At 38.0% G+C, this 24,618-nt stretch overlaps 1 protein-coding gene across 7 annotated transcripts in view; it reads left to right on the top strand.

The window, feature by feature from the left end:
- Window positions 1–24,618, top strand: part of Epb41l2 (erythrocyte membrane protein band 4.1-like 2) — a 166,888-nt gene that overhangs the window by 814 nt on the left and 141,456 nt on the right. The gene's annotated exons all lie outside the window — the stretch shown is intronic.

The following is a 24,618-nucleotide window of genomic DNA, read 5'->3' as shown; positions in this document are numbered from 1 at the left end:
CCGGGCCGCGTCGCCGCCGCGGGCTGCCGCTCTCCTCCGGCGGCGCGGGGCGGGGGCCTCGGGGCAGTTTTAGGTGAGCCGGAGGAGGAGGTCGGGGAGGAGGAGGATATAACGGGGCCCGTGGGTTGGGCATTGGCATCTCGGGGGGGGGGCGGCGAGCCTCCATCCTTCACCGGAGACGTGGGCCCTGGGCCGCTGGGCCGTCTGCGGTCGTCATTAGGCTTCTCCAGATGTCAACCTCGGGTGAGGCCAAGGGTTTATGGGTGGTGTTAGCTCTCACTCACGAGGTGGTGTTATTTGGGGGAGCCTTTCCTACAGACCCTGGATATGCCTGCCTTAGAAGTTCCTGTCACCGTAACAGCTGCCCCGGAGCCCAAGGTGGGTGAGAGTAAAAAGGAACCTAGAGGAAGTGTAGACTATTTTCTCTTTCCTGAATCGTGCCTTTTCCTCAGTTTCCTGAACTCACGTGGGTGCACTTCTGACGTGTGAAATGTCTGGGGTGTCTTGTTCCTCGTGATGCTGTTTTTTCCCCTTTTGGTCTTTTTTTTTTTTGTAAAGAAAGACTCAGTGTTCACTTTATTTTCTTCAGTCTTTTTTAAAATTCATTTATTTTCCTCCTGGTTTTGTTCTTTCAAGGGAATACGTTATTTCTGTATTTTCTATCCATTAATAGTTTTGCCAATTAGCATTTTAGTCAGTGTCCTGTCACTTTTCCTCTTGAGTTTGGTACCTGAAGGAAACCAAGTCTTGGCTGTGGAGGATGGAGTTTGGAATGTGCAATTCCTTGTACAGATTTTGCAGGGGAAGACTGGTGCTCAGTGATCCTGGATTTCCATTTGCGGGCTCTTGATGTGAGAAATCACTGTGTTGCTGTTGCTGCCACTTATGGGCTGCATTGCAGTGCTGCCTTGAATTGTGTGATAAAGGCCAACTGAGTTGTTAATCTAACACAACTTGTAAAAGAGCTGTGCTGCATCACCTGGCAGAGCTGGCATGGTCATTTCTGCAGGTCATTTTGAGAAACTACCATCAAACCTTAGATATCCGATATCTGGCGTATGGAGGTTAGTGGAGAGCTGTACAAGTGGTAATGGGATAGAACAATCAGGTGGATTTAGGGCTCATTTAATCCTGTCCTGTCCTTCTCACTTCTTGGGCAGAATTCCCACTGAAGTCAGTCGTGGTCTGTGTGCAGTCTGCTGAGAACAAGAGGCTGCTCATTAAGAGTAATAGTGGGGGACGGTTTCTTTCCTTTTAAAGCATCCCTTTTTCTGAAGACTTACGCATACCCATTCTTCAGTCTCATGTCTAATAGAAGTAGTTAGGTGGTATGTGCAGAAACCTTCCAGCCATAAATCGAGTCATTAAACCTCCAACTTTGAATCTAAATTGGATGACAATTATTTGAAAAGGTAAAAAAATCTGATTTTTCAAATTAAATTTTTTTTTTTTTTTTACAACAGGGTCTTGTCATATAGGGCAGCTCAAGCTGGCCTCAAATTCTTTCTTTTTTTTGTTGGTTGTGGGGCCTGAACTCTGGGCTTGGGTACTGCCCCCTCAGCTTTTCACTCAAGGCTAGCGCCCTACCACTTGAGCCACAGAGCCTCTTCCGGCTTTTTCTGTTTATGTGGTGCTGAGGAATCAAACCCAGGGCCTCATGCACGGGAGGCAAGCACTCTACCACTGACCTCAAATTCTTGGCCCTCTTCTCTCACCCTCCTGCCTGCTGGGATTACAGGCTAGTGTGTGTACCGCCCTGCCATCTTTAACATCTGAAATTTAAGTCCAAGTGAGAAGAAGGAAATGGGAGATTTAGGGGAGGAATCTGAAGGGAGGCACACCAAAAAAATTATTATAAGTAGACTCCAAGGAATCTCAGAAGCTCTGGTTCTATTTTGAGACTGTTAGTACACTTTGGTCATGTATATCACACTTGCCTTAGAAATTAGTGACTAGCAGGACCCATCATTAGATTTGCAAGAACTATAAGCTTTACAGCTTAGCGTAACTGTGGCTTACCCTGTCCAAATTACCAGTTCCAAAGAATTGAGTTTAGAAAACCTAACCAGTGACCAGAATGTAAAAATAGATATTTAAAAATCAGAACCATGTCTACGTGTACTACCCAACCACTTGCTTTCAACTAAAAATACTTGTAAAGATGACAAAGCAGTCCTCAACCAAAATATTTATTGGTAAAATTTCTCTGTAATTAGTAATATTGTATAGTTAGGTTTAACATCAGGTTCTTCTGTCAATCACTACTTTCATTACTGTGGCTTGTGACCTACAAATCTTGTATCTTTGCCATTTTATTTAGGAATGTGGGTTTTATATGTTATATAGCAGCTATCTAGCTGTTGGAGGTTGATTTTCCCCCCATTGTTTCTCTTTTTTACAGAAAACATATTTTTTTTCTTTTTTATGAACTGAGATAATCTGTTTAAAAGTTGTATGTGGACTTATTGAAAAATAAGAATTAATAGCTCTTTTTTTAAAAAAAAATAAAGCAATACAGGTTTATAAGGTTCAATACCACCAAGTCACACTTTTTCATTTCTGAAATCTGTATTGTATACTTGCAGAAAACAAAGGAAATGTGCCTACCTCCTCCACCCACCTTTATTTAGAAACAGTTTCAGTGGCCTTGTTTGCTTTTTTTTTTTTCAGGTTCAGAATTACAGTACCTAACTACTAGGTACCCTTAAACAGATTTAAAAGCCTCAAGTAAATGTTTATGCTGGCTTCAGTAGTTAGCAAATACTAGCCAAACCCTAATTTACTGCTCTTTTATAGAATCTTGGAATCTCAGGGCTGAACTGTTTTGCAGGCAGCAAATCTACCCTTAGCCTTGCCCCCTTTCCCTCAACAGAAACATTTTGCAGCCTCTTCAGAAGACCTGCCTTAAGTAGGAGATTGTGTGTGATTCCCCCACATACTCTAGGTCAGCACATCCTTTGGGAATACCATATTTTGGCATGTATCAGTTACTTGATAGTCATAACATTTCTGTCATTCCTTTGTGCACAGTACCCCAGACTAAAATCTATAGTGGACTCAGTGCCTGTTGTCATTAGCTGTGGGTGGTGGCTTCTATGTTAGCTGTTAATAATATGGCTTTTAGAAGTTATTACAAAGTCAGAAAGGAAAAGAAACTGTACTATTATCTAGAATTTTTTGGTGTTTTTCTGTACAATATATATTTCATATAAAGGGGGAGGGACTGTTTATTACATATATTTGCTAGTGATTACTTCAACATTGTACTAAATAAATATTTGAAGAATTCATTAAACCTTTATATATTGATTTTTTAGTAAAGATTATTGGATTTTAATATTTGGCTATAGTTTTTATAGAAATATGGAGAAAATAGAGGAAGGGTTTTACTTTTGTTTTTAAACCTACTTTTTTTAAAACCTAGTTTTACAAATTCTTCCTTTTGTAGTTGGGTTGGCATCTGTATATAGGATCTTTATTTGTTTGTTTGTTTATTTATTGCCATCCTTGTGGGCCTGGGCATTGTTCTTGAGCTCCTTTTTTTTTGTTCAGTCATGGGCTTGAACTCTGGACCTGGTTCTTCAGCTCAAGGCTAGCATTCTACACCACTTGAGCTATAGTGCCACTTCCAGTTTTCTGGTGGTTTACTGGAGATAAAAGTCTCATGGACTTTCCTGCCACAGCACCACTTCTGGCTTTTTCTGAGATAAAAATTCATGGACTTCCCTTCCTCAGCTGGCTTTGAAGCACAGTCCTCAGATTTCAGCCTCCTGAGTAGCTAGGTGTGAGTCACTGGTGCCCAGTGGTGTGTGTGTGAGATCCTTACACATGTACGTTTTATGTCTCAAAGGGTAAATAATTATACATTATTTCCCTGGTTTGAGAAATAGAATTTGTTTTGATTTAAATCTCAGTTTTTTTTTTTTTTCTGAATTTTCTTGTTTAAAATGTCAGCCGGGCTCTGGTGGCTCACGCCTGTAATCCTAGCTATTCAGGAGGCTGAGATCTAAGGATCTTGGTTCAAAGCCAGCCCGGGCAGGAGAGACCGTGAGACTCCTATCTCCAATAAACCACCAGAAAACCGGAAGTGGCTCTGTAGCTCAAGTGGTAGAGCACTCGCCTTGAGCTGAAGAGCTGAGGGACAGCGCCCAGGCCCAGAGTTCAAGCCCCATGACCGACAAAAAAAAAAAATCTTTTACTTCCTGATATTATAATAGATGTCATATGGCCTGTCAATGCCTACATACTTCTGATTTTATTTAGGATAGAATTTGAGCTAATTTCATATTCTTAATTACTTTTAAAATGGAAATTCTTTTTCACATTACAGGTTCTCACTTTGATATTTTTATTTTAGCAAAATAGGGTCATAAAAGCTTCAACATGTATGGGTTGTCCCCAAATAATCACTATGCTAATATGGAGTATTATGATATCTAAAGGTAGATATCTAAATTGATATATTTATTTGGTGCCATACTGATGGTTGATTTCAGGAACTGGGTACTGTCCCTTAGCTTTTTTACTCAAGGCTTGTGGTCTACCACTTGAGCCACAACTCTACTTCCAGCTTTTTGCTGGTTAAGAGATAAGAGTGTTGTGGACTTGCTTGACAAGACTGGCTTTGAACATAATCCTCAGATCTCAGCCTAGTGAATAGCCTCCTGAGTAGGTATGAGCCGATTGCACTCAGCTTGAAATTTTGCGTATAAAACTAAATCTAATGTCATCAGGATGCTTTAGTCTTTTCTAAGTTAAGAACTAGAAAGCATGAATGGGATTCTTATGAACTTTTTTCCCCTGTTTATCGGTAGGAACTTATTGTGTAGGTCAGGTCAGATAGGTAAGTTCATGATACACAAACTAAACTTAGATTTTCAGGTTTTCTCTTGAATTGCTTTGATATAGCCTGGCTGTCAACCAGAATGTCCTGAAAGAATTTTCACATACCTTTATCATCTTTCAGTTGCCTTTCTCCAGGATAATCGTGGTTTCAAAAACTTGTCATACAGGTCTGATTATCAGTTATCTAATCACTTTTTCTAAGCCCCGAGCTTAGGTTTACAAAACTTCTGATGAGTTTCAGAGCTGAACCTTTCTTTCATCATTATGACAATAGGACTGAGTTTTATACCTGTTCTTTAGTTTCTTAACATCCTGCTAACATATATAATATTAAGATGTAGTTTATCTGTAATCATTCTTTGGTTCTTTTCCCTCTGATTTAGAGACTTTTTTTTTTTGGTTGGTCATGGGGCTTGAACTCTGGGCCTGAGCGCCATTCCTCAACTCTTCAGCTCAAGGGCACTTGCGCTACAGAGCCACTTCTGGTTTTCTGGTGGTTTATTGGAGATAAGAGTTGCAGGACTTTACTGCCTGGGCTGGCTTTGAACCGAGATCCATTGATCTCAGCCTCCTGAGTAGCTAGGATTACTGGCGTGAGCCACCAGTGCCCAGTGACTTTTTATTTTATTTTTATTTTATTAAAGTTTGTATTAATTTACCTCGTGGGTCAGAAGAGAGCTTGGAGATGATTTAATTCAGGAGTGGGACTAGTAAGAAAGTATTGCTCTCAGAGTGGGCCCTAGGGATTCCTAAACTGCCTGACACTAAGTCAAGTGGTGTATTTTTAGGCAAACAGTGTGCAAGAGAAAGTATGAGAGCTTGAGATATTTTTGGGTGGAAGGGTAGGAGAGAATGAATATGCGATAAATTTAGGAAATAAAAGTGGTTGTGATTTTTTAAAAGATATTTTTTATTGTAAAGGTACTGTACAGAGGTTATAATTACATAAGCAAGGTAATGAGGCCATTTCCTATCGAGCATTGTTACCCCCTCCGTGAATTGTTTTAAGAGGTATTCTTTCATTTTTTTTCTTTTTCACTTTATTTCAGTGTATTTTCATTTATTTCCCTCATCACCTGATTGTGCTTATTTCCATTCAGTTGAAATCTTCTTTGAGCCCCTTTACCCATTTGTAGAGGTTAAACTGAAATCAGACATAATCTTGGTCATTTGTGTTCTTACTTATGAATTTAATGAAGTTTTTGTTTTTGTTTTTTGTTTTAAAATTTTGTTATGTGGTACTGGGGTCTGAACTTAGGGTATTAAACTTGCTAGGCTAGGGGCTGGGAAGGTGGCTCAGTGGTGGAGTGTTTGTCTCACATGCATGAGGAGGCCCTAGGTTCGATTCCTCAGCACCACATAAGCAGAAAAAGCTGGAAGTAGCACTGTGGCTCAAGTGGTAGAGCACTAGCCTTGACCTGAAGAGCTGAGGGACAGTGCCCAGGCACTAGGCTAGGCTAGGCTAAATCTATCCTTGAGCCATACCTCCAGAAAAATTTTGATCTAACATACTATATCCATCTTTTTTGGTCATATACATATGGTACATGTACACATATGGTATGTTATGTGTGTATGTATTTGTATGGTATATATGTATATGTGGATATCCACATATCCACAAATATATATTCACATCTATATCCACAAATATATATGTGATATACATATATATTTATATATATGGTAAAGATGTTGGGATCTATTAAGTAACACAGGGAACATGTAATTTTTTTATGTTGCTAGAGATGATTGCATGCATGCATATATGTGTGTGTGTATAGATGCCATATTACGAATTTCTTTCTGTATAACTATAGTAAGTTTGCCGAACTAATTCTAATAATGAGTTGAATTTTTATTGATAATATTTAAACTTTTATACTATTGAAAATATTGTTTAATTAAAATGTAACCTTTATAAATCCAGTATACCTATTATCTCCTATTATCTCCAAGTATAGTGTTTTAACTTTACATTTTTTACTTGATTTTATTTTTACCTATTTTTCCAATTCTGGGGAAAATATTTATCTACTTTGCCAGTGCCTCACTCTTGCTTGCTCACAGCCTGTGCTCTACATTTGAGCCATGTCTCCAGCTTAACTTTTTGCTGATTAATTGGAGATGGAGCCTCATGACCTTTTTTGCTCAGACTGGCTTTGAACCTCAGTTCGACAGTCTCAGCCTCCAATTTGAGCCGAGGGTGCCAACATTAATAAATCAGAAAGTTTTGCCTAAGTTTTTATTTTATGCTGGAAAATTTGGACAATTGTGACAATCTGTGCCTAGACACTTCAATTGGAAGTACTGCTAGCAAGTGTTTAGTAGTTGCACACCATCTTGGATTCATATTTTTCTTACATTGCTTCAGTTCTTCCTGTGTCCTTTCATTTTACCTCTATATTTTTTCAATCATTTGCATTAGACAGATGACTGTTTAGACTATTGAGTTGAAATCTTTTTTTTTCTTCTTTTTTTTTGCTGGTCTTAGGGCTTGAATTCAGGGCCTGGGCTCTATCCTTGAACTTCTTGTGCTCAAGGCTAGTACTTTACCACTTAAGCTACAGCTACTTTGGTTTTTTTCTGAGTAGTTTCATGGACTTCCCTGTCCAGGCTGACTTCGAACTGTGACTCTAAGATCTCAGTTTCCTGAATAGCTAGGATTACAGGTATGAGCCACAGGCCTCTGGCCTGGTACCTTCTTTAGTAAATATCAGTTGAAAGATGCAAAAAGGCCTAGCTTTGTAGGACCTTAAAGGGGGTTTTGCTGGTAGTAGAGCTTTTCAAACTCTTGAGCCAGCAGGCATTTCCTATTTCTCCCTTTAGTGAAGAATAACTTTTGGGTCATGATTAGATTCAGGGTTTGTGGAACCCATTATTCAATGCCTATAATGTCCTAGTCTCTCAGTAATATCTGGAAGGAAAGTTTTTGTGATTTTTCTGCTAAATTTTGTGACCTGCTGCTCTTAAACAAATTGTTCAGTTATCTGAACCCTAGTGTTATATTCCCTCAGCTCATAATTGTGCCCTATTTATATATTTACCTTTTAAAAGATTTTTTTCATGTTGTTTAATCTTTTATTACACATCAGTCGATCAAAATGAGAAACTAAATAAACTTTATTTGGAGTGTTAGAAGTTGAAATTGGGAAACACAGGTTTAGTTAGCTCTGAATTGGTGATCTAAAGAAGATAAGAAAAGCAGTGCTGATTTAGTAGTAAATGTGAAAAAGAACAGGAGCTATGTGCCTGATAAGAGATAAAGAAAATAATACATATACTTACTACTAATGCACATAAAACAATAGGTAACCTCTTGATATGCATCTTGAGTCTTTGGTGGTTCTGGTTATTTTGGTCATATCAGATGCCTGCTGTTTAGTGATCAGAGTTCTCATTCCTAGACAGTACCTTGAGACGTATAAATCTTGGTTCCTTTAAGTTCTACTTTTTTTTTTTTTGTGCTGGTCCTAGGGCTTGAACTCAGGGTCTCTGCACTGCCCTGAGCCTCTTTGTATTCAAGACTAGTGCTCTATTATTTGAGTCAAAGCGCCACTTCCTGCTTTTTCTGAGTAATTTATTGGAGATAAGAATCTCATGGATTTTCCTGCCTGGGTTTAAACTGTGATCTGCAGATCTCAGCCTAAGTTCTTTTGAAAAGCTCATTCAATATTACTTTTATCATGATTTTCATTTTCAGTTTCTACAAGATAAAAACTGTTTTGTAAGTATAATTGGAATACCATCATTGCACTTAAATTTCCTTAATATTAGATGTCTAGCTGTCAATGTATAAGTCTTCCTTCCTTCCTTCCTTCCTTCCTCCCTTCCTTCCTCCCTTCCTTCCTTCCTTCCTTCCTTCCTTCCTTCCTTCCTTCCTTCCTTCCTTCCTTCCTTCCTCCCTCCCTCCCTCCTTCCCTCCTTCCCTCCCTCCCTCCCTCCCTCCCTTTTCTTTTTCATTTTTTGGTTGGATGGTGTTTTGTTGGGCAGTCATATGTGTAATAAGGCTGGCTTTGAACTTGATGATCTTCCTGTTTCAGCTTCCTGAGTCCTGGATTACAGGAGTCAGATACCATGCCTACTGGTTTTTTAAAAACTTTCTTTACCTTGTTTTTCATGTAATGTTTCCAGTATGATTTTTCTACATTAAAAAAATACATGAGTGCATAAGATGCATCACAATAAAATATGATTGTTTAGATCCTCCACCACTTTTTTCCATGTGTTTTTATGTTGTTTGCTATTTAATTTATAGTGTAGAGAGCATTTCCTACAGGACCTCTAAATGATTTAGAAAGTCAGGTAACACTTTGTAAATTATAAGGAATAGCAGCAGACTAATACCCTAAACTTTAATGACAGTTTTCTAGTATCCAGAGATAAATGCATTCAGTGACTTACTTATTTTCTAATTTTCTGGTATGTTTGGTTATTAAATTTTGTTCCATGATTTTCAGAGCTATCTAAACCTATATCCCCTGAAACTGTGAAATGACAAAATATTTTTATGCTTTGTTATTGGTTGAAAGCTTACATCTTTTCTAAGAGAGCAGGGAGCATACTGGAAGCCAAAAGTTGAGTTTCAGAAACATTTACTTAGGAACCTAGGGCCTCCTTTGTCCTTAGCCTTGTGAAGGTATTACTGTTTATGGATAATTGTTTAAATGCTGTTCCTATGGGTGAACAATACTGGAAAAGCATACTCCATCATCTATAAATGTAAGGTTTTCAGGGCTTCTCCAGTGATCAGCTTGTTTCTTGTAGTCCTCTACCAAAAGCACTCAGGGTCCAGCTTTCTCTGCTCTGCTAAGTCAATTATTTTGTACATCTGTTTTCCATCTCTGAAATTCTAATGGTATATTTTGTCTGGTGGCCTAACCTTCTGTTGTTTTCTTTTTTGTGGATTTACATTTTTGTTTTTAAAATTTCCTTGCTGTCATTTTTATCTGTGTTTTTGAAGTAGAAAGTAACTCATGTTCAATCCACTGGACTTACAGTTTTACTCTGATTATATATAAAACCCAAGCTGGATGCTGGTGGCTCATACCTATAATTCTAGCTACATAGGAAGCCGAGATCTGAGGCTCTTAATTTGAAGCCAGTCCCAGCAAGAATGTCCATGAGACACTTATCTGCAATTCATCATTAAGAAGCCAGAAGTAGAACTGTGGCTCAAATAGTTGAGTTCAGGTCCTGAGTTCAGGCTCCAGGGATTGGCATGTGTGTGTGCACATAGACAAAACCAAACAAAAACACAAAATTCAGCCAGTGCTGATGGCTCATGCCTATAATCCTAGCTACGTAGGAGATTGAGATCTGGAGATTGAAGTTTGAAATCAGCTGGACAGGAAGGTCTGTGAGACTCCTGTCTCTAGCTAAAACTCCAAAACCTGGAGTGGCTCTATGGCTCAAGTTGTAGAATGCCAAGTAAGAGTCTGTGTGCTCCTGTTCAAGTTCTAGTACCAGCACCCCTCCCTTCCCCTCCCAAATCATAAGATTACTGTGGTATTTAACATTTGGTAAGGATTATAGCAATAATGAAATTGTACTTCTTTTTTTCCCACACCATTTGCTGTGTTCAGTTATATTAACAGGCCAGAAAAATAAGGTGATTGATCAGTATTTAGGTAGATAGAAATGGATAATTGATAAGCCATTGAACACGACGATGTTGTTTCCTTGAAATAATCAGGATCTGTTGTACAGTATTTCCTGTCATGTTTCACAGTATAAAAATATTATACACTTGGTACATTTTAAAATATACAGTGAAACCAGATTTGGCAGTCTTATTTTAGAGTTTACAGAATGTCTTATTACTGAGTGTCTTAGCTTGTCAGTCTTTAAAGTGACATAGGGTTTCTATATATAAAAATACTGTTTAAATATGATTTGATTTTGATCAGTCTTTGAATTCATACAGGTTCTTATAAACACTTTGGGAGAAAATTTTCATTACTAGGTATAAATAAGGAGTGGGAATAACACTAATGTGAGGGTACATGTTTGGAATTTTTTTTTTGAAATTGTTATCCTGGGGCTTGCTGTCCCTGAGCTCTTCAGCTCAAGGCGAGGGCTCTACCACTTCCTGTTTTCTGGTGTTTTTTTTTTTTTTTTATTGGAGATAAGAGTTTCACAGCCTTTCCTGCTTGGGCTGGCTTTGAACCTCGATCCTTAGATCTCAGCCTCTTGAGTAGCTAGGATTACGGGAGTGAGCCACCTGCGCCTGGCCCATGTTTGGAATTTTTATGTATAGATTTCAGGGAAGAGAAACAGAATAGGAGATTCTGAATAGATAGTACTAGATGTTTGGTCTGAGGAAACTCCAGGAAGATCTCCTGACCATGAATATATATCATTAATGTTAAGTTGCACAGTAGGTTTTAAGAATTTATAAATTAAGCCGGGCGCTGGTGGCTCACACCTATAATCCTAACTACTCAGGAGGCTGAGATCTGAGGATCACAGTTCAAAGCCAGCTGGGGCACAAAAGTCCATGAGACTCTTCAATAAACCACCAGAAAACCGGAAGTGGCGCTGTGGCTCAAATGGTAGAGTACTAGCCTTGAGCTGAAGAGCTGAGGGACAGCACCCAGGCCTAGTGTTTAAGCTCCACATCTGCCAAAAAAAAGAGAAAAAAATGTATAAAAATTAAGATCCTTTATTCATTAATGGAGAATGTATTGTAGGTAATAGATAAAGGCAGTATTTTCCCAAAATGTGGAAGTAGGTTAACAAAGATGTTACATAGATAAATCTTTCACTATATATGTATATCTGTATGCATGAATATATATATATATATATATAATATATGTATGCATCTATGCACACATAGAAACACAGTTTGACTATGTATTCCAGTCTGATTTAGACTCTTCTTCCTGTTTCAGCTTCATGACTGCTGGGATTACAGATGTGTGCCACCATGAGTGCCTGAATCTTTTGATCCTTAAGTGTATATGTCAGTGTGCATCAGAAACAAGTACAAGTACCTCAGAACTCTATGGCTTCAATAATCTGAAGTATCAAAGTGAATACTTTTAAAGTGACAATTTAAAGTCAAGTAATAAATACTTAATATAGGCTTTGGCAAAAATGAAAAATAGGTTTGTGAATAGTTTGAAATATATTGGTTAGTTTCAATGTACTTTCTGTAATTGTGTTTTTATTTTCTTAACAGTACAGAATGGTATGTTCTGATTGGGATAGACTTGTTTTCTTCCCTTTTAAAATGCTTTTTATTTGTTTATATAAAACAATTTTGTTTTCAACACAGGTTCTCAGATTTTTTTTGCCATTTGATTTTTGAAAAGAACTTTGTAACTTAGGTCAGACAAGTAAGACACAAACAAGTCAGGTAGAGGTTAAATGTACCTGAAGTCATTCAGCAGTTTAATAAAGGAGCTGCATACATAGCCAAGACCTCCTTGTGTCCACAGTTGCTCCTTCTACACAGTGCTGTTTGGCTGCTAATGGAGTAGCAATTGAAATTTTCTTGGAGAACTCGGGAAGCCTGCCAAATTGTGTAGCTAAAGGGATGTCCTGTATCTTTTATATATTTGCATCTTGAACTCTGAAGGTAGATTGAACTAAATCTTCCAAAAATAGTTCAATAAGTATGTCAACATTTTGAAATACTATTGAAAAAACAAGGAAGTAGTATTCCTGTGGGATTCTTGGAAAATGATGCCAAATGCTTTCACAAGTATTTGAAAAGCAAATGTGGCAGTGGTTACATGCTAGACAATGAATGGTTCCGTCAGCCTTGGTTTTTGGAGCCCATTTTTAGTATGATAATCTTTTATTTTTTTCCAGTACTCTTTCTTCATTACTTCTAGACTAACAAAAAAGATGTGAAGTGAACATCTGTCTTGAAAAATATCCTTTATTCTCTTCAGGAAAAAAAATTGTTTTTTCTCTAATAAAGTGAAAAAAAGTTGGGTGTCAAAAAGGTCAAAGTAATGACTTGTGTATGTCTAATAGGAGAGTTCAATCTCTTGTAATCAGATTGTTTTTGGATCTTGGCTGTTAAAATCGACATCAGTAAATCCTGAATCTTAATTTTCTTTAACTCAAAGATTCTTTTCAATTATGCACATAAAAGACTTTGAGAATACTCATCTTCCCTCCAAATTCCTCCTCCTAAAGACAGGAAGAAAATAAGAGAACACTGAAAATGCCCAGAAATGAAGAACTATAGATTAGGGTTTCATATGTAGTGCGGATATAGTCTCTAAAATAAAATTCCCGTTTGTTATTATTATTATTATTATTATTTTTTGCTAGTATTAGGGTTTAAATGCTAGACCTCCAGCTCTTGCTTTACTGTGTTGTTCAAGGATGATGTTCTACCACTTGAGTCACATTCCTCTTAAGGCATTTTTCTCGTTGACTGGAATAAGAGTCTTTTCTATTTGTCTGCCTGGGCTGGCCTTGAACCTTAGCACTCAGCCTCCAAAATAGGTAAGATTATAGGCAGGAGCCATTGATTTTTTTTTTTGGTAGTGACAGAAAATAGTTAATTTATTGCACTCAATTATCATTTTTTTTTTTTTCTGGATGTGGGGCCTGAACTGTGGGCCAGGGCGCTGTCCCTCAGCTTTTCAGCTCAAGGCTAGCACTCTACCACTTGAGCCACAGCGCCACTTCAGCTTTTTCTGCTTATTTGGTGCTGAGGAATCGAACCCAGGGCCTTATGCATGCAAGGCAAGTGCTCTACCACTGAGCCACCTTCCCAGCCCATCATGTTTTTGAAATAAATAGCTAAATATTGTTTTGGTCACTGAAAAGTTTTGCCAAAATACAGTATTGTGGATATAGAGAATACTTTAGCCAGTCCTTAAAATAAAATTAAAAATACAATAATAGTAAGTACAAAAACAACATAACTACTAGCAATTTCTAAACCTGAATGGAATTATCTTCCAATTTTAGTATGTCTCAAAGTAATATTGACATATATAATTTTTTTTCTGTTACCTGTCTGTGTTTATGCTCTATTTTCATTATTTCAGATTTCTTTTTTCCCAACCTTCCCAACCTTCCTTTTCCCTTGAGTCCTTCTTTTGCATAGTGTGGTTCAGTGGCAGGATGTTAGAACCAGACCTGTTGTAACGTGTACTTTTTCATTGACTGAATTTTAATGAGACTGCAGAATTATAAAATCAAAGCAGATTGTGGTCCGTATGATTCTATCTGGTTAGTGTAGAGGGAAGGTACATGCCTTAAACACTGCTCATGTACTAGTTTAGAAATTATCTCAGTTTATTGTCACTTCATAGTTAAAAGTTTTTTAATAGGCAGGATTTTTATGTTAGAGATCGTTTAACATTTTGTGATTTTTAGTTACATGTAGTTATTCAATATAATTTCTTAGCACAGACATGGTGAATTATAAAATATTGATAATGGATGCAATGTTTTTGATACTTACTATGTCAGACACTATTCTATAAGCACTTTACATGAATTTATTCATTTAAATCTCACAGGAACTCAGCGGGTAGATACTGTTGTTTTAGAAATTCTATAAGAAAACTGAGGTACTGTAAGTTTTAGTAACTTGGTCAGAGTCAACCAACTAATGGCAGAGCTGGGATTTGAGCCTAGTCTCAGGTTCTAGAACCTATAATTACAACTATTGCCCTGTCTTTTCCCTAAGATACATCAGCTTCTTCAAATGCAGTTTGTACTTGCATTCTTTCCTCTGAGGTAACTTGTCTCTGAGGTAACTTGACTCTAGTAACACTATTGAATTGAGGAATAATCTGGTTAAGGTGAGGGGTGTGGGTTGGGGGTAGGGAGGTACAGTAGTCAAGTTTCATTCTGAAACTTGAAAGCAGTTATGAGATTCCTGTTATTTGACTGCCTTAGTTATAAGGACGGAAGGGAAAATAGAAGCATGTAGAGAATAAGTTAATACCCAGTAACATCTGTTTTTTTCTTCCACTTTTTTTGTGGGGGTGGGGTGGGGTGTAGTACTTACACTTGCTAGATAGGCCCTCTGCCCTAGAGCTGCTCTCCCACTCCTTTGGTTTTTGTCATTTTGGGAATAGGATCCGTTCCCACGTAGCTGTGGTCATAGGCACGTGGCACCATGACTAGTTTATTGAGATGGGGTTTCTCAAACTTTTTTGCCCAGCTGTACTTGGCTCTTTCATTTTGTTTTTCTTTTTTTTTTTTTTTTGGTTGGTCATAGAGCTTGAACTCTGGGCCTGGGTGTTGTTCCTCAACTGTTCAGTTCAAGGTGAGCACTCAGCCACTTGAGCCACAGCACCACTTCTGGTTTACTGGTTGTTTATTGGAGATTAGAGTCGCACGGACTTTCATGCTCGGGCTGGCTTTGAACTGTGATCCTCAGATCTCATCCTCCTGAGTAACTAGGATTACAGGCAAGAGCCACTGGTGCCATGCTGGCTCTTTCACTTTTAAAATGGAATGTTGAGTCCTAGAATGTTGATGAGTCATAAAGGAGTCACTGAAGCCACTAGTTACAAGCTAAACTTTGTGTCTCCAGTTGAGTACTTCTCACTGGCAGGTATATTATTGGAGAACTGTCCACCTTTGGTCAGTACTTGTAGACTTTCACAGGAGTAAATGACTGGAATTTTAACAAAACAGGCATATCAGATTCCATTCTTCCTCCTCCTCCTCACTTTTTTTCTGAAAGGAGTAAAGAACAGAAAGTAATTTGCTAGCCTCAAGTTCCAGTCTAGGCTTGCAGATTACTCCATGCTATTGGGTAAGAGATGTTTCTCCTGTCTGTTTTCTCTTTTGTGCTTTACATGCCCCAGAGTCGGGCCTAATTCATAGATGTTTGTGCTGGGTCATTGCTTTGTCTCAATGGCAAAAGTGATTTAAAATGGCCTTTCTTCGGGAAGCATTTGATAACATTTTTAGGGTATCTCTAGATGCCTTTGGAAAGATAACAATGGTGGTGGGACTGAGATGATGTTTGTTAGTAGAATTTTAACCTTGGTGTTTTATCCATCACAATTTTACAGGTAACTTTTTTAAAAAATTAAAATTTATTTTAATTTATTTTCAGATCCTGGTTAGACTAGAGTTTGAACTGAAGAACTTCAGTTTGCTTCCACATGAGCCCTTTACTCCTAAAATTAAAATTAATTTTTAACTAATACTGAAAACAAAAATTGTATTTGTGGGGTACTGAATTATATTTGATATATATGTACATTGTGTAATACTTGAAACATTTGAAATATTGAATGGAAATATTTAAAACATTTATCATTTCTTTCTGGTCAAAATATTCAGGTTCCTTTCTTCAAGCTTTGAGAAACATTGAACATATTTTATTCTCAGTTTTCTTCAAGCTTTGAGAAACATTGAGCACATTTTATTTTTAGTAGTAGTCACTCTACTGTGTAAAGGACACACTGGAATTTCTTACTGTTGTCTTAGTATATACTGATCAATGTCTTTCTAATCGTTCTTTCCTCAGGCTCTAGTAACTATCATTTTACTTTGAACATCTGTGAAATCATTTTTATGTCCCCCTGTGAGTGAAACCATGTTAAACTTTTGGTGATAGCTTATTGCACATTCTTATCTCAGTTTCATCCATGTTATTAAAAATGATAGGGTTGGGGCTGGGGAGTTTAGCTCAGAGGAAGGGCGCCCGCCTGGCGAGCGCAAGGCCCTGGGTTCGGTCCTCAGCTCTGGAAAAGAAAAAAAAAGATAGGGTTTTATTCTTTTTTGTTTTTTTTTTTAAGATTGAATAGTATTCTGTGGAGGAACTTATATAATCACATTTTCTTTATCACATGGTAGAAATTTAGTTTGTCTCCATTTCTTGGCTGTTACAAGTATTAATCGGAGTGCAGCTGTTTCTGACACATTGATTTTATGTACTTCCTGTATGCAGACTTTACAGAGAACTGAAGGAAGACCTAATAAGCTGTAGATTGTCATGTTATTCACAAACTGTGCCAAAATAAGCATGAATTTGTTAAAAATGAGTTGCCAACATGATTAAAACTCTTAAAAAACCTCTGTGAAAAGACCCCAGTATACAGTTAAATTAGCATGACATGATCTTTCTTTTTTTTTTTTTTTTTGTTTGGTGCCATGCTTTTATTCAAATGGTAGGGGAAAAACTACACTGTACCAGGAAATAGCAAATGTGACAGGATTCTGTAGCACAGCATCTTTTAGAAAACCTGTAAGCAATGCTTTGGGGTAGACAGGTAAGCACACCACACACTGTACACTGCCCAATGGTGGCCATGAGATCCCAACCCTACTAAACAACAGGTGCTGCCTGCAAGCAGCCAAACCAACCCGAAACTGTAACAGTCATTCGGAAACAAAATTTGAACCAAGAAGAATGAAAAGCTTTCTAAGACTGTCCTTTTCTGTGTGTCTGCGTGTCTGCGTGTCTGCATGTCTGCGTGTCCGTCCGTCCGTCCGCGTGTCTGTCTGTCTGCCCGCCCGCCCGCCCGTCGGTCTTGGGTTTGAACCCAAGATCTCAGATTGACTCACTTTGCTTGCTAGTTGAGCCAATCACTCTACCACTTGAGTCACACCAGCCCTTGCTTTTTACATGTATAGCAGATGGAGTGTAATGAAATTTTCTGCCTGGGTTAACCTTGAGCTGAAATTGTTCAATTCTCAGCTTCCTCAATAGCTAGGATTACAGGCATGAGCTGCTAGTTCACAGCTACTATGATGACATCTAAAAAGAGTCTGTATAGACTTTTCCTTCTCAATGTGAATGAAACTTTTTAAAGAAGTACTAGATTGTTTTATTTCTCAGCACAAGATAGGTTCTTGTGGTCTCAGTTTTCCACTACTAGAGTTGACCTTTTCCATGGAAATATTGATCATATTTTTCTTTGTATTACTTTTGACCTTGCTGATTAACCACCAGAGTTTTTGTTATTCTCTGCTGATATATTATTGATTCTTCTGTTTTTCTTTGTGTACTTTGCAGACCTCTTCAGGTTTTCTCCTTAGGTTTTTGTATTTCCTAGGGTTCTTTTTTCATCTTTGATTCTTAGCGTGGCTGATTTTTTATCACCTTTGACTACCTACTATCACAGGCTGTTAGCCCAAATCTGAGTCCAGCAACTCTGACTCCTTCTGTGACTTGGTTTTTGCAGTATCTCAAAGAACAGTTTTTTTTTTCTTCTTCATTTTGTGCTGGTCCTGGGCTTGATGTTGTCCCGGATGTTGTCCCGGAGATTCTTTATGCTCAGGGCTTGTGCTCTTCCACTTGAGCTACAGCTCCACTTACGGGTTTTTGGTAGTTTATTGAAGAAAATCTCGTGGATTTTCCTGCCTGGGTTGGCTTTGAACCTAGATCCTCAGTTCTCAGGCTCTTGAATAGATAGGATTATAGCTGTGAGCCATTAAAGAACAATTTTAAATGAACTTATAAAGTATTCTATGCAGAAGATAATACTGTGTTGTCTTTTCTGAGTTGACCTGGAATATTTAGATTATGCATTTTAAAGGCTATCTAAACGTGTGTGTGTGTGTGTGTGTGTGTGTGAGAGAGAGAGAGAGAGAGAGAGAGAGAGAGAGATTCTCCGGGAGGGCAAAAGGGTGAAAAAGTGCAACCAGCACTAGAGCTCAATGGACACATCAGAAAGTGAATTATTCAACTCGAGGGGTAGAGACAGGAAGGACTGGGAGAGAGTGAGGGAAGAGAAGACACTGTATGAAAGGAAATGCACTCATTACCTGACTCATATAATTGTAATCCCTCAGTACATCACCTTTAAAATAACAATAAATAAAAAATAAATAAGTTTCTCAAATTAATTCTTAATGTGTATGCTGTGATTTTTCCTTTCTCATAATAGAGACAGTTGACAGTTCACTATCTTGATTTTGTAACTTACCCACATGGACTATGTATTTGTGTCCCCCCTCCCTCCCCCCCTTTGAATACAACTGAAATTTAGCTGGGCATGAGTGTCTGTTGTAATCTTAGCTACTCAGGAGGCTGAGATCTGAGGATCAAGACTTGAATCCAGCCTCAGTTGACAAATACTCAAGACTCATTTTCAGTTAACTGGGAAAAAGCTGGAAAAAAAAAGTAGCTTAACTGCTAGAGTAACAGCTGTAAGTGAAAAAGCTGCGCTTGCACCCAGCCACACCCACAAACAACAATAGAACAAAAGCAAACACCTGAAAAATTTGGACGAGTTTCCATTCTTACCGGAGGAGAGCTTTTTTGTAGAGGGAACGAAGCAAAGTGGTTGCTGCCTTAAGGTAACGCTTTCCACTACTTTCCCAGTTTACAGGACTTGAGCCCTTGTGATCACCAATGTGCTTTCTAAATGCTGCGTAGTATGATTCTCATTTTGAGATAGAGTTCTTGCCTTTTGTCTGAAGCCTGGACATGATACTTTTAGTTTATACTTCATACAGTAGCTGGGATGGCAGGTGTGTGCCACCAGGCCCAGCTTTTTCTGTTGCAATGGGGATCTTGTGAACTTCATTGCCCTGGCTGTCCGTACCTCTTGAGTAGCTAGGATTCCAGGCATGTAATTACTGGGGCCCAGCAGTAGTAAATTCTTAAAAGAATCATATATTCACTCAGTTTAAATTGCTCATTTTCATAATTTTAGAGATAGGCTTACTATGTAGGTCAGGATGGATGGCCTAGATCTCAAGATTCTTCTGCTCATCTGTTGTAGTCCCTTGAGTGATGGGATTATAAGCATTTGCCACCAAACCGTGTTACTTTTTTTTGTTGGTTGTGGGGCTTGAACTCTAGGTTTGAGCGCTTTCCCTGAGCTCTCTGGCTCAAGGTGAGTGCTCTACTGCTTGAGCCACAGCGCAACTTCCAGTTTTCTAGTGGTATATTGGAGATAAGAGTCTCAAAGAGTTCCCTGCCCCGGCTGGCTTTGAACTGTGATCCTCAGAACTCAGCTTCCTGAGTACTAGGATTACAGGCATGAGCCACTGGCCTGTGGCACCTTGTTACTTTTTATAGTATTGACTCAGGATCCAAATTAGGTCCATTATTATTAGTGTTAGGTCTGTTTAACTTCTTGAATCTGTGAGTTCCATCTCCCTTTTCTATATTACATTTTTTTTTTCAGTTGCTTCCTCTTGTAATTCTCAGAGTTTTTATCTTGCCAAGTAGTATAATCTGTTCTTCCATGGTATAAATTGGTAGTACATGTAGAGGCTTTTTTTTTTTTATCAGATTCAGGTTTATTTTTTCCCATCAATTCTTTATTGCTTTTGTTATTTTATAAAACCACTCAAGGAATCTACTATATCTAATTGCAAGATATTTTGAACTTTTTCGTTTTCTGAAATGAGCTTAAACCAAATTCATAAAAACATAGGATACCACTTAGAAATATGGGAGATAATAATCCTTTGCAGATACTACATCCAAATGCAGATTATATGAGAATTTCTGGTCCAGTTCAATGTACAAAAAAGGGAGAGCGAGCAAGCAACTGCCTTAGTAATTTATGGACCACAAACCAAGGTTTCAGGTAAAGTGAGTTACAGTTAAATAAGTCTCTTTTTCTAGAATAATCATGGAAACATTTTGGTTTTTCTGCTTAAATTTCCCACCCAGTGAGGATCCATAGGGATTACTTTTTCTTCTTTTCCATGCCAGTTGTAATCAAAATGAGAAGATTGCAAGTCAGATACATTGAAAATCACTGTGTTCTGCAGTGATCTTTAAAGGTATTTGTCTGTCCTTTTTGATGAAAATGTAGAAATAATATGGTGAAGGTACAGTCATCATTCCTTTCTGAGAGATGGGGATCATGTTACAGTGAAATTCACTAGACTTTCTTTCCTTTGTTACCAAGTTTTAAACCTTGACTTTCTCTTTTCTTTTTTTTCTTTTTTTTTGCCGGTCATGGGGCCTGAACTCTGGGCCTGGGCGCTGTCCCTCAGCTCTTCAGCTCAAGGCTAGTGCTCTACCACTGGAGCCACAGCGCCACTTCCGGCTTTTTCTGTTTATGTGGTGCTGAGGAATCGAACCCAGGGCCTCATGCTTGCAAGACATGCACTCTACCGCTGAGCTACCTTCTCAGCCCCAACTTTCTCTTTTCTTTACTACATCATCTAGTTTTTGTTTTTATTTTGGTTGATGTTCTTTTTACTAGGAAGTAGGCAAAAAGATTCTGTAATTAATGTTCATTCACTGGCTTTTTGCTAGATTGATCCCTCCCTCCCTCCCTCCCTCCCTCCCTCCCTCCCTTCCTTCCTCAAGCCTCATGACCAACAACAATACCAGCATCTTCGTATTTATCTGGCACTTTACCAATTGAGTCATAGCTCCACTTCTGGCGTTTTGCTGATTAATCTGTGATAAGTCTCCTAGATTTGTCTGCTTCAGCTGGCTTCAAACCAAGATCCTCAGATCTCAGCTTCCTGAGTAGCTAGGATTAGAAGTTGAGCCATCAATACCAGACTACGGTATCTTGAATATCTTTTTTTTTTTTTTTTTGGGTCCGGTCGTGGGGCCTGAACTCTGGGTCTGGGCGCTGTCCCTCAGCTCTTCAGCTCAAGGCTAGCGCTCTACCACTTGAGCCACAGTGCCACTTCCGGCTTTTTTCTTTTTGCTTATGTGGTGCTGGGGAATCGAACCCAGGGCCTCAGGCATGCAAGGCAAGCGCGCTACCACTGAGCCACCTTCCCAGCCCCTATCTTGAATATCTTGATTACATAGTTTATTACTATTCTTTTTTTTCCTTTAGTTTATTTGTTGATGAAAGTATGTTTGTTACATAGAAATTCTTGGATTCTCTATTTTGTCAATTGTAGTGTGCCTTGTTGGTATTTTAATATGTTTCCATCTTATGTGTATAAGCAGCTATGCCGATCTGAGGCTTAGTTATGATTTGGGTGAGTGGTATAGGGTATAGGAGGTTTAGAATTCTTCATAGTTGTTGATGTTTTTTTAATTTTGCGTCTCATGAAGAGGTTATATGGTTGGTTCTCTTTTGGAATTGAAGACTGATCAGGGCTTCAGCCAGATTGATCCTTGTATTTTGAAATTTCCCAGCCAGGTTTTAGCTCTAATTTTTTTTTAAAGCAGCTATTGATAATTGTTGTCTAAACCACTATTTTATTACTTTACCTTTTTTCTTTGTGTTTTTTCTGAAACACTTTAAATTATGGGACTCCTACCATTGGATTACAACCTTTTGATTATATACTTGTAAAACAAAACAAAAAATGTTCTATTTAACCGGAACACTTATCAGTTGTTAATGATAATGGAAAACTAAACTAAGATAAAATAAACAGTTATTATCCCCACAGTGGCTTTCTGGTTTGTCAGATCAGGATTGCATTTAGGTATCTCTTACAATTCAAAATAGACTTCCCTTCCCATTGCTTTAGGTTTTCTTGACAGTGTCCTTTTGGAGAGATCTGATGTAGTTTAATGTCCTCTAAAATCTTTCTCTTCCTGGGTTGGTTTGATTGCTTCCATGTAGTTGTATTTAGTTCATTCTTCCATATTCTGTATTTCCATAAAATAATACTTAGATTTAAAGACTTGATTAAATTCAGATTGAACGTTTTGGTAACAGTAAAGAGCCAGTTTGCATACTGATATTACATTCCTGTATACAGGAATTACATAATGTTTTTATGTTATTTTTAGTGAAGTTGAGATAGATTGAGGTTGATTCAGAGTGATTTATCCCCTTTGATGATAGCATGTCATCTAAAAGGAGTGAGACTGGTACCATATCATTATCTATCTTTTTCTTAATAATAGTATCCATTGCTGGTTTGACCAGAATGATTACCTCATGTGATAGAGAAAAATAGTGTGAGAGTAGAATTTATTTTTATTATTTATTTATTTATTTATTTTGGGTCCCATCATGGGGCCTGAACTCTGGGCCTGGGCGCTATTCCTCAGTTCTTCAGCTCAAGGCTAGCACGCTACCACTTGAGCCATAGTACCACTTCCAGCTTTTATTTTTGTTTTTTCTGTTTATGTGGTGCTGAGGAATCGAACCCAGGGCCTCACTGAGCCACCTTCCCAGCCCCTGCTTATTTATTTTTTAATGCTGGTCCTGGGGCTTGAGCTTAGGGCCTGGGCACTGTCACTGAGCTTTTTGTTCAAGCCTAGCACTCTATTACTTGAGCAACAACTTCCATTTCCTGCTTTTTTGGTGGTTAATTGGAGATAAGAGTCTTACAGACTTTTCTACTGTGGTTGATAACCACCATCCTTAGATCTCAGCCTCCTGAATAGGTAGGAATACAGGCATGAGATACGAGTGCCTAGCTGAAAATATGATTCTAAAGAAATGGTGGTAAAAAATACACACATCAATGTGATTTTGATTACCAAGAAATATAGCTTTTTACTTGAAATGTAGGATTCGTGCTTACCTATAATAGTTACCACAATTTTTTTTATGTGTAAAAAAAAAAAGTCTTAATGCTCCCAAATGTCTATATTAAAGACTTGGTCTCTAGCCTGTTAGTAGCTGGTAAATTTAGGAAGTGAGACCTAGTGAAAGGAATTTAGTCATGGGCTGAATACTTTAGTGGATATGGAGATTCTGTCTTTTCTGTCTCCTTGCTTTCCTGACTGCCAGTAGTGACCAGTTTCACTCCACCCCTAAAACAGTGGGTCCAACTGACCACTGATGCAAACCTTTAGAACAGCTAAAACAACTAAAACGTTTCCTCATCACTCAGGTGTTCATCACAGCCACGTACATCTAACTAGCAGAGCATGTTTCTCTGTTTTGAGTATCTTTATGATTTTCTCTGTTCAATGTATTTTAATCAGTTACAAGCACAGTCTTTTTTGTTGTTGTGGATGGGGCTTGCTAAAACCCAGGCTGGCCTATCATTCATAGATAGATAGATAGGTAGATAATGGAAAGAAAAGAAGGAAGAAGGGAAGGAACAAAGGGAGGGAAAGCCGGAGGGGGCAGGGAAAAAGGAAATAGGATAGGTATCTCCCAGAGTAGTCTAAAACTTAGAATCCTCTTGTCTCACCTTCCAAGTACTAAGATTGCAAGCATGAGCCATTACTGTATACCTGGCTAGTCATTCTTTTAATGTTCACATTTTCCCAGCTTTGGCCAGTACTCTTCACACAGGTACTTTTTCCGATTTATCAGGCCTTGAAAACAAGGAATATGTTTATTAAAGGCAGTAAGATTTCTTTTGGACAATAGCATCAAATCTCAATTAGCCATACATAATATATATAGCCATACCATATATACTATTTATAGTATGTGTAAACATGAATACATAGAGCAGAGTAAAACTTTGACACTCAGGGTCCTAATTTATCAACATATAGCAAAAACAGGGTGAAGAATGATTTCTAAAACCTCTTCTCATTTTATGGTTTCTCATTTGTTAGTACTAATAATGTGTTTTTTTTTCTATTTAGTTATTACTCAAACAGGATATCTCAGCAGTGTCAGATTTTTATCTTTACTAACAGCATCTTTATAACTTTTTTCCTATTTAGATTGTCAGCTTCCTAGGTCTCAGATGAAAGAATTGTACATTTTGAAATAGTGGTGTTCCAGCATAGTCCAGAGTTAGAGAATGCATCCCCAAAGGAAATGAAGAGGAGTTTGCATCCTAACCTTTGCCTTTATTCCAGTGTGAAACAGAGCCACACATTCCTCATGGAAGAGGTCAACTTTGCAATGCTGGATTAGTAAGAAGCTGCTATGTTTCCTGCAGAAAGCTTTATTTCCTCTGATTTAAGTAAACAGATAAGCTTGTTTCAAGAGTTGAAATGTATAACTGAATTTATGAAGG

The sequence above is a fragment of the Dipodomys ordii genome, unplaced genomic scaffold (genome assembly GCF_000151885.1).
Source record: "Dipodomys ordii isolate 6190 unplaced genomic scaffold, Dord_2.0 Scaffold97, whole genome shotgun sequence".
In the NCBI taxonomy this organism is placed as follows: domain Eukaryota; kingdom Metazoa; phylum Chordata; class Mammalia; order Rodentia; family Heteromyidae; genus Dipodomys; species Dipodomys ordii.
The sequence above is the reverse complement of the archived record's forward strand: the minus strand, read 5'-3'. Positions and strand labels throughout refer to the sequence as shown.